Below are 11843 nucleotides of genomic sequence, written 5' to 3'. Positions count from 1 at the left end.
AAACTGCGCAAAAAGGTCTCCCCCTGGCGTTCAAAAGATGCCAGTGCGCCGTGCATGCACGAGCCGCAGAGAGCTGATGACAGCAGTGGTCTGCACAGCACCCTAAAGGCTCTCGAGTCACATAAGGCTGCTTTATCCCTCCATTGTGACTCTCTAGATTTTGAAGACAAAATAGTAATAATTTTAATAAAAATAATGAGTTTGTAGCTTTTGAAAAATCTACTGTAAAAATCTAGTTAAAGTAAATAATTGCCTTGACATGTATACATAAAAAATGGGTTTTACTCCAATGTTGTCATATTTGATAGTAAAAGGAGATCAAACGATGGTGCACTAGAGTCATTATGATAGAAAATTCCACATTAAGCTAAATTTACTGCAGCAGGAGGAGGGTCTTCTTTGACATTGATAATTTTATTTTGAAAGAAACTTGTCTGTGCTGTTCTCAGAAGTTCAAGTTAAAATAGTTAAAGAAAATTACAAAACTGTACTTTAATAAATTATTTTAAATATTGAAAAGCTAAGTTCTGTAAAAGAATGGCTTAGTGTTTACAAAATATATATATTGAAGGTTTTTCTTTTGAAGTGTGGCTCCGTGGTCAGTAAGGAACTGGACCAAATGCATCTTTTAGTATTAAACCCCTGATGAAGAAGATTCTCATTCTCTCAGATTGGACCAAAAAACCTCGATACATGTGATCCACTTTAACTGTAACCAACAAACCCATCATTGATAGACAACACAAATCAAGCTACTCTGAGCTGTACGCAAAACTTCTGGTGAAACATTTGAATACCAGGAGAATTTCAACAAAACAGCAAAACTCAAAAATTCCTGTCTTCAGAACGGGCACTGAAAGCGCACGTGCTGCGAGTCTGAGACACGCCTCTTTTCTGTTTTCACTGAGGTCCTCGCGTGAAAGGCGTGTGCACAACCTCTGTGATGTTTGCATCTAAATTAAGTAGGATGAGCTGGTTTGAGGATTTCTGTGAACGTGTGAAGCTCAGGGGAGTACGGTGGCCCTGAAGTGCAAAGCATTCAACAAATCACTCGATACAAAAACATTTTTAAGATCACAGCAACAATTTAAAAAGCGTATTACATTTTAGAAAACAAAACAAAATTTCAGAAACCAAAACATAAAAAAGAAAAAAAAGAAAAAAAGATTTCAGAAAACAAAATTAATTTCCAGGAAAAAAAAGAAATTTTACAAAATGAAAACATTTCAGAAAAAAAATTAATTTCCAGAAAACAAAATGAAATAAAAAAAATGAAAACATTTCAGAAAAACAAAATGAAATATTAAAAAATGAAAAACATTTCAGAACACAGAATGAATTTCCAGAAAACAAAACGAAATCTTCAAAAATGAAAAACATTTCCAAACCGGAAGAAGCAGGTACTATGGGACAACGCTGATTGGATGATGATGTTTGTCAATCATTTGAACTGAAAAGTATTTTAAATGAAGCGACGACGGGTTTTATCGTCCAAACAACAATGTACCATGATAATTCCCGTATTTCCCATTTACATATTAAATCAAAAATGCAGCAAACTGTTAATGAAGGTTTAAATTATTTTTTGAATATTTCGTCTGAAGCAGAACGGTCACCCGGAAGTAGTTTGTGTGGATGACGTCCGTTCTGCAGGTAAACAAAGAACGGGACGGTAAAACGTTAACATAAACGTTAATCTTTGAATATTTAGCGGATGTGATGACAGAACGCACGCAGAAATATCAACACCAACCAGGTTTACAAATGTTTCAAAATGTCGTGAGAGGATTCTGTCTGAAGCAGCAGCTGCGAAGAAACGGGTGTTAAGACGGCGCACATCAGGAAATGCAGTCCCGCCATCCACAGATAAGGTATGGAGGCACATTTGTTTGATCTAATAAATGTAGCGTTAAACGTGATTTCTAGGTGGGTGTTTACAGACAGATCCAAGATCCTTCAGTCATACGTTAATGACAGGTTACCTCATCAGCTGGAGAGGGGGGGGTCACGTGGGCAGGATTCTCAGACAGGTGTACCAGCCGCATAATCAGCTAAGCTGTCAGGTAAACTGCAGCAGTTTGTGTCTCAGAATAACATTTATGAATGCTTCTTATTCACACTATTAAGATCTGTGACTTTAGAGTGTGTCAGTGCACAGAAACATGACAGTAAATGACTGGATGTGCACATCATCAGACACGTCCAGGTGTGTAACTAAAGGTGAAAAGTCTGTAGTGTAAAATAAATCTTTAAAAAAAACGTTTTAGTCTTTCAGGCAGAGGAGGAATACCAAATTGTTTTAGAATGTATTTTTTATAAGACTGAAATAATGTATTTTATTCTGAGTTTGGTGTTTTGACCCCTCCCTAATGAATTTCTGGTTTAACCCATTTTCTCCTCATTTTGATGAACTCAACTTTTTCCTGAATGAAAGATGAACGGCAGCTGATGTTTTTCTGTCAGGGATTTTTAATTTATTAATTTATCTCTGTCAGGGATTTCAATGGAGCTGGAGTCCAGTGCAGAGGAAGCTGCAAGCATGTACGAGCAGGAACTGGGGTCCCTTACCTGTGCATCTTCCTCTGGATGTGATGCTGAGCAGCAATGTGGACAAAACTTCCCTGACATGACTCTTTTTGATATAGTTGTTAAGCACCAACAGACTTTCCCAGATGCATTTTTTCCTCTAATAAATGTGACTGACAGGTACGCTGAGTAAATGCTGATTGTAAGCGCAACATTTGATTGACTGCATGAAGAAGCCCTTAAAGGAAAATCCACAACTGTTTCTTTGTTTCTGTTACTGAATAACGTATTCATGTTAAGTTTTCAATAAATATACTGCATTGCTATGAAACAAATTTGTTTATTTTCATATCCATTATTACAATCCTCACATCAGCATTCAGTTTTTTCATTGACAAAAAAACATTTCTAAACAACAGCTTTGAAAATCAAACATCAACTTTGTTAATAAAGCTTTAAAACCTAAAATGGTAAACATGGAAAAACTCCTAAATGAAGCAAGCCTAATATGAACATTTTAAACTGGAGTTTTGCTTAAAGGAACATTAAGTTGTTTGGAGTTGTACAAGTGTTTGATGCGATTCCTCAGATGTGATTTCCAGATCATCAGCCCGACGCTAAAGCCAGGAATTGTGCTTCGTCTTTCACTCCCCACTGCATCATTTACAACTAATCAGGCTTATGCAGCAGGTTAAAGACGTTTTTTTAAAGGACCTGCAATTTAAAAAAAAAAATTAGATATTAAGGTTAAATAATATTTATTGATTACATTTCACATAAATCATGGTGACTTGCCTGTACACTGCACAATGATATGAATGACTTTAGTCTTTTTGTATTCCCATGTAGAGCTGCCATCTGTTCTTCTGCAGCACAAACCTTTCTGGAACTTCGCTTTGAGTAACTTCACCTGCAGAAATATCACATGTTAATTCAATTAAGTATTTTATAAACTTTTAAAGTTCATTTTTAAGTTTCAGTATATGTGTATATGTATATGCATGGGTCAAAAATATACAATGCACTTAAATATTATTTCCCATAAGAACTTGTTTACTGATTTCAGTCTTAAAGTCGATTTTTAGCAACACTGATGCCATATAATTACTGTAATTACTGTATAAATCACAGAATCAGGCTGGCTCGGAGCTTTTTCTCTCATGTTGTCACCGAAAACGGGAACGGCTATCATGTGAAGACGGTTCGTCTCCATCGGGTTCCTTTTGCGCATGCGCAAGATAAAAATAAATTATCTTTTCAAAGCAGCACTTTAACATCCTAAAATTAACATCCTTAGAGACATGTGACTGACAAAAGAAAAGATCACAGAATTGATTCTTACCTAAAGATGATTGACAGCGTGAACCTCGCAGCCGTAGACATTAGCGCACAGCGTTCAAAGTAAAAGTGCTCACAAACTACTTCCGGGTGACCGTGTGTCAGGCGAAATGTTAAAAAAATAATTTTAAAGTTCATTAACAGTTTGCTGCATTTTTTATTTGATATATAAATGGGAAATACGTGGATTATTATAGTACATTGTTGTTTGGACGATAAAATCCGTCATCGCTTCATTTAAAATACTTTTCAGTTCAAATGATTGACAAAAATCATCATCCAATCAGCGTTGTCCCATAGTACCTGCCTCTTCCGGTTTGGAAATGTTTTTCATTTTTGAAGATTTCGTTTTGTTTTCTGGAAAAAATTTTTTCTGAAATGTTTTTCATTTTTTAATATTTCATTTTTTTTCTGAAATGTTTTTCATTTTTTAATATTTCATTTTTTTTCTGGAATTTTTTTTTCTGAAATGTTTTTCATTTTTTAATATTTCATTTTTTTTCTGGATTTTTTTTTTTCTGAAATGTTTTTCATTTTTTAATATTTAATTTTTTTTCTGGATTTTTTTTTTTCTGAAATGTTTTCATTTTTTAATATTTTTTTTTTTCCTGGAAATTAATTTTGTTTTCTGAAATGGTTTTTTTTTTTGTCATTTTTGTTTTTCAAGTTTTGGTTTCTGAAATTTTGTTTTGTTTTCTAAAATGTAATGCTGCTTTTTAAATTTTTTTTTTTTTTTTAATTGTTGTTGTGATCTTAAAAATGTTTTTGTATCGAGTGATTTGTTGAATGCTTTGCACTTCAGGGCCACCGTAGGGGAGGGAGGAAAAAAGACAAAGAAAGAGAACAGTTCCCAGCCAAGCGAGAGACTCAAAAGGTTCGGTTCGTTCTTGAGAGCAGGTTCAGGAATTCTGGCTCTGAACTTCCTCCTGACCTGTTTTGGACCACCAGCTCTGGTTGTGCGCTCCTCCTGCGTGCTCATGTCAGACTTGATCAGGTCGAAATGTCGGAAACAGTTTGAATTTGGAGAGTCACGTGCACGTCAGCGAGCTCCATTTCATTCATCATACATGACTCAGGCATGACTGATGCGCGCGCACACTACCCACGTGACTGCGGTGATTCTATGAGTGACGGAACTGTCCGGTAATGACGTCACCCTTCCATGATCTGTAATGACAACAATCTGCATTACATGTTATGATGTCATTTTACGTCACTGGATAAAGCTAGACACATGTTATGATGTCATTTTACGTCACTGGATAAAGCTAGACACTTGTTATGATGTCATTTTACGTCATGACAATCAAGCAGTGAAGCTTTAAATATACCTTAAGTTTCCCAGGAGAAACATCTCAAAGTTCAAGATAGAGAGTCGAAAACTTTTGATTAACTGTGTTCTAAGATTAAATCTTTAAAACTGACAGACAGATCTGAAGAAGAACAGACTGAAAGAAAAAATGTCTAGAAACGGAAATAGACAAACTGAAGCCTTTGAGCTGAGGGTAGGCAGGGAGTTGGTTGGAAGTAAGGGGGTCTATATAGTTCAGGAATTCCTGGGAGAAGGAGGTTTTGGAAACGTGGCTAAATGTAGTAAATTGTGGAGTCTGGAATATTACGCTGTTAAAATCATGAAGATATCCAGAGAAGGACAGAAAGAGTTCGAAACCATGAAACTGATCCAAGACCTGGACCCTGATGAGAACCACTTGATTAAGATGTACGAATGCTTCACATATAGAAATATGACTTGCATAGTGTATGAGCTCTTGGAGGTTAATTTTCATGATTCCTTGATGAATGAGCAGCAGCTGGTCCCTTTGTGTTATATCAGAGTCATTGCTCAGCAGTTGCTCAAGGCTCTCAAAGCGCTCAAAAGTATAGGTGTGGCACACTGCGACATAAAATTAGACAACATTATGTTTGCAGATATAGATGTCATGAAAGTAAAACTCATAGACTTTGGTCTGGCTGTAGAGACAAATAAACTATCAACCGGAACCAAAATGCAAGTAACTCAATTCAGAGCTCCTGAAGTTATCCTGGGTCTCCCTTTAGATGAAAGCGTTGACATGTGGGCACTTGGCATGGTGTTGGCCTGTGTTTACTGTGGATATTATCTCTTTCCATCAAGTACCGAATACGAAACGATACATGCTATGGTGCAGATATTTGGTTTACCAGAAGCTGACGTTCTCGATAGGGCAAACTACAAAGATACCTTTTTCACTAGGGACAACGGTGACTTGAGACTATGCACACCAGAAGAATACACCGAAATAACTGGCAATAGAGTGAGATGCATGAATCATGTGATAGATTTTGATGCTATGACTGATCAACATCGGAATATGTACGAAATGCACGATGATGACGACCACAAAGCATTCATTGACCTTCTCAAGCGCATTCTGGAAGTCAATCCTCAACGCAGAATCACGCCGAGTCAAGCCCTCGAACACGACTTCATCACCATGAAACACCTTGCAGGAAAAAGTAAGGCAGCATATGCTGCTGGATGTGAAGGCGTCATGGGAAAGACCCCGCCGTCAGAAGCACAAGTAAATCCCTCAGCCTCTTCTAGTTCAAGCATGAGTGGATCCTCTAACCAAAGCCGGAAATCATCAATGTCAGAAGAAGAAATTGTACACGTGAGGGAAGTTCCTTCAGCTGGAAGTGCAGATAAACAATCAAGTCAATCCAGCCTTAACAGCTCTGACTCCTGTGAGAAACCCGTGTTCCAGGAAAATTTAGAAAAGCCGGAAGATCTGCAGACAGACAAAGACAAGGCAAAAATCTCAAGAAAAGGAAATAAAAAAACAGAAGCCTTTGAGCTGATGGAAGGCCATTATTTGGTGGGAAATCAGGGGATCTATAGAGTTCAGGAATTCGTGGGAGAAGGAGGTTTTGGAAAAGTGGCTAAGTGTACTAAATTGGGAAGTCCGGAAATGTATGCAATTAAAATCATAGCAAATGTCCAAGAAGGCAAGGAAGAGTTTGAATCCATGAAACTAATCCAAGTTCTGGATCCCGATGAGAACCACTTGATGAAGATGTATGAGTGTTTCTCATTTCAAAATGTGATTTGCTTGGTGTACGAGATCCTGGAAGAAAGCTTGGAAGATTTCTTGATCAAAAATGAATGCAAAGCCACACCTTTGACTTATGTCAGAGCTATTGCTCAGCAGATGTTTCAGGCTCTGAAAGCGCTCAAAAGTATCGGTGTGGTTCACTGTGACATAAAATTAGACAACATTATGTTTGCGGACAAAAAATCATTGAAATTCAAACTCATAGACTTTGGTCTGGCGGTAGAGACAAAGGAACTTCCAACCGGAACTGAAATCCAAGTAACTCGATTCAGAGCACCTGAAGTTATCCTGGGTCTCCCTTTAGATGAAAGCGTTGACATGTGGGCACTTGGCATGGTGTTGGCCTGTGTTTACTTCGGAAATTATCCCTTTCCATCAAGAACCGAATACGAAACAATACGAGCTATGGTGCAGATTTTTGGTTTACCTGAAGCTGACGTTCTCGATAGGGCAAACTACAAAGATACCTTTTTCACTAGGGACAACAGTGACTGGAGACTATGCACACCAGAAGAATACTCCAAATCAACTGGGAAAGAATTGAGAAAAAAGAATCATGTGATAGATTTTGATGCTATGACTGATCAACATCGGAATATGTACGAAATGCACGATGATGACGACCACAAAGCATTCATTGACCTTCTCAAGCGCATTCTGGAAGTCAATCCTCAACGCAGAATCACGCCGAGTCAAGCCCTCGAACACGACTTCATCACCATGAAACACCTTGCAGGAAAAAGTAAGGCAGCATATGCTGCTGGATGTGAAGGCGTCATGGGAAAGACCCCGCTGTCAGAAGCACAAGTAAATCCCTCAGCCTCTTCTAGTTCAAGCATGAGTGGATCCTCTAACCAAAGCCGGAAATCATCAATGTCAGAAGAAGAAATTGTACACGTGAGGGAAGTTCCTTCAGCTGGAAGTGCAGATAAACAATCAAGTCACTCCAGCCTTAACAGCTCGGACTCCTGTGAGAAACCCGTGTTCCAGGAAAATTTAGAAAAGCCGGAAGATCTGCAGACAGACAAAGACAAGGCAAAAATCTCAAGAAAAGGGAATAGAAAAACGGAAGCCTTTGAGCTGATGGAAGGCCGTAATTTGGTGGGAAATCAGGGGATCTATAAAGTTCAGGAATTCCTGGGAGAAGGAAGTTTTGGAAAAGTGGCTAAATGTACTAAATTGGGAAGTCCGGAAATGTATGCAATTAAAATCATAGCAAATGTCCAAGAAGGCAAGGAAGAGTTTGAATCCATGAAACTAATCCAAGTTCTGGATCCCGATGAGAACCACTTGATGAAGATGTATGAGTGTTTCTCATTTCAAAATGTGATTTGCTTGGTGTACGAGATCCTGGAAGAAAGCTTGGTAGATTTCTTGATCAAAAATGAATGCAAAGCCACACCTTTGACTTATGTCAGAGCTATTGCTCAGCAGATGTTTCAGGCTCTGAAAGCGCTCAAAAGTATTGGTGTGGTTCACTGTGACATAAAATTGGACAACATTATGTTTGCGGACAAAATATCCTTGAAATTCAAACTCATAGACTTTGGTCTGGCGGTAGAGACAAAGGAACTTCCAACCGGAACTGAAATCCAAGCAACTCCATTCAGAGCACCTGAAGTTATCCTGGGTCTCCCTTTAGATGAAAGTATTGACATGTGGGCACTTGGAGTTAGTTTGGCAACTGTTTACAGTGGAAATTTTGCTTTTCCGGATGATTATGATTATGAAACCATCAGAGCGATGGTGCAGATATTCGGGTTACCAGAAGAAGAACTTCTTTCTGCAGGACTAAACACTCAAGACTATTTTACTTGGGACAGCGGTGTAAACGGCTGGAGGCTGTACACAGCAGAGGAATATACCCAAAGAACAATGTCAAATGTCAATGGGAATCATGTGATAAATCTTGACCAGATGACTGAAATTCATCGAAAGCAGTTTGACATGTACGATGATGACGACCACAAAGCTTTCATTGACCTTCTCAAGCGCATGCTGGAAGTCAATCCTCAACGCAGAATCACGCCGAGTCAAGCCCTCGAACACGACTTCATCACCATGAAGCACCTTGCAGGAAAAAAGTACTGTCAAGATGAAGACGTCATGGGAGACAGGCAGCTGGGACGAAAGAAAAAAAACCTCTCCAGTGATAAACACGGTTCTTGAAAAGTCTAGGAAACAAGTGTTTAAGGCGTGTTCTGATTTTCTTTTGTGAACTGCTGCCTTATTAATGTTAAATTAGTTTGGGTTTTCTCCTGGAGCTCAGGTTTGCCCTTAAAAAATTTCCATCTCTTATTGATATTGCTCTTTATGGTTAAGATTGTAAACATTTTGTAATTTATGGTAAATTTGTTTGGGTTTTCTCCTGGAGCTCAGGTTTGCCCTAAAAAATATTCCCATCGCCTATTAATATTGTTGTTTATTGTTAAAACATTAAAAAACATTTTTTTATTTTTTAGAATTTATGTTAAATTAGTTTGGGTTTTCTCCTGGAGCTCAGGTTTCCCCTTAAAAAAAAGTCTCCATCACTTATTAAATCTGTTGTTTATTGTTAAAAATGTAAAATTGAAACTTTTTTTTAGTTGTTAAATATGTTAAATTAGTTTGGGTTTTCTCCTGGAGCTCAGGTTTGCCCTTAAAAAAAATCTCTGTCTCTTATTGATATTGCTCTTTATTGTTAAAAGTGTAAACATTTTGTTATTTATGTTAAATTAGTTTGGGTTTTCTCCTGGAGCTCAGGTTTGCCCTTAAAAATGTCTCCATAGCTTATTAATATTGTTTATTGTTAAAAGGGTAAAAATTAAAACTGTTTACTTATATTTATATTTGTAAATCAATCAATCAATCAATCAATAAATCAGTCAGTCAGTCAATCAATTAATCAATGTATAAATAAATGAATGAATCAATAAATGAATGAATCAATGAAATAATGAATGTAATGCAACCACAGGGGGGCATAATCCAGCTCCCTTGTGCCGGTCCCAAGTCCGGATAAATGCAGAGGGCTGTGTGAAAGAGAACACTCAATTAAATATATTAATCACAAACAGAGATGAATTAATATCTATATACAGTACAGACCAAAAGTTTGGACACATCTTCTCATTCAAAGAGTTTTCTTTATTTTCATGACCATGAAAATTGTAGATTCACACTGACAGCAGCAAAACTATGAATTCCCACATGTTGAATTATATACATAACTAAAAAGTGTGAAACAACTGAAAATACGTCATAATCTAGGTTCTTCAAAGTAGGCACAGTTTGCTTTCATTACAGCTTTGTACACTATTGGCATTCTCTTGATGAGCTTCTAGAGGTAGTCACCTGAAATGGTCTTCCAACAGTCTTGAAGGAGTTCCCAGAGATGCTTAGCACTTGTTGGCCCTTTTGCCTTCACTCTGCGGTCCAGCTCACCCCAAACCACCTCGATTGGGTTCAGGTGCGGTGATGGTGGAGACTGTTTGGTCTGTACTGTAAATATATGCATGTATAGGTGCCATCAAGATTCTGTTACATCACCCAGATTGGCGTCACCAGGGCCCTGCTCTGGAGGCGAGCAGCTCTGGGAGGGGCCCATCTCTATGGTTCTAGCCAAAGAGCTGATGTGGGATCACTCCCCCATGAAGTGGGATCACTCTCCTGTGGGCCCACCACCTGCAGGAGAGCTCAAAATGGGTTAGTGCAAAGTATGTTGGGAGGTAGTCAAAGGAAGGTACCTCAGTGGCTGTAACCACGATGACTGAAGTTGGCTCTTGGAACTCGAAAACTCATCTCTCTAGGATGGTGGAAGCCTGATAGACGGATTAGACTCACTGCCATTCTAGAGTTTCCCATGGTGAGAGGGGGCACACTTGAGTGGCCATACTTGTGAGCCCCAGCACAGCCCCCTAACTTTTGGGATAACCAAAAGGCCTGGATCTGTATCTGATTTGAGTTGTCAAAAGGTTCAGAATTGCTTTGTTTTTGAATTCGTAAATAAAGCTTCCCCAAAAAGTAAGTACTCTTTGATGAAATTATAAGATCATTGAAAAAGGATAGGATGAATTATGGAAAAAAATGATTTTTAAATTAGAAAGTCATAAAAAAAGAATAAAATTTGAAACTCAAATTACACAAAAACCATACACCTAATGCTGTTACCGAATGAAAGATATACAGCTGCAGTTTTGTCCGTTCATTTTTTGTTTTGCTGTTTCTCTCCCTGTTTCCCTTCAGTCCTCAGTGTACAATTTTAATTCACAGTTTTTATTTTCAGAGTTGAACCTAATTTTGTGTGGGGTGGGGCTTTCAGCCAATTGGCTACCAGGACATTTTTCAAGAATGACCATGATGTTTTTGTGTGTTACCCCAGCACCTCTGTGACCCTGCACAGGACAAGCAGGAAGACGGTGAGCCAAAGGAGCTGATCTAAACCTATCAAGAGCCTCTGACCTGAATGTTCTGTAGTTACACAAATGAAATCACCGGAAACTAATGAAAAAAAGAAAAGAATACGACTGAACATCAAACTTTACTATTGCACCTGGAATTCTGATTTTCCGTCCTTTGACTCCTTCTTAATAGCTGACTCGGCACAAATCTAAAGAACACCCGGCTGGACGGTTCTTGAGTGAAAGCATTTTACACAGATCTTTATGATGTCAGCAACTTCAGGGGTCGGATACTTTGGTCTCCAGCTCTTCAAGTGCCTCCAGGCTTTTCTGAGTGATGTCATAGGTGATTTTCTAATACACACATTGAACACAAATGAAAAAGGCTGAAGACACATTCGACCCATCAGACTGTTCAGTTCCTCCTAACTTACAGCAGCTGGGCTTGACAGTCAAATCAAATGGCTTTGGCTCTATACAGAACCGCCTCAGTTCTGTTATTTGGTGG

The sequence above is a fragment of the Oryzias latipes genome, chromosome 1 (genome assembly GCF_002234675.1).
Source record: "Oryzias latipes chromosome 1, ASM223467v1".
Lineage (NCBI taxonomy): Eukaryota > Metazoa > Chordata > Actinopteri > Beloniformes > Adrianichthyidae > Oryzias > Oryzias latipes.
This window is presented reverse-complemented; position numbering follows the sequence as displayed.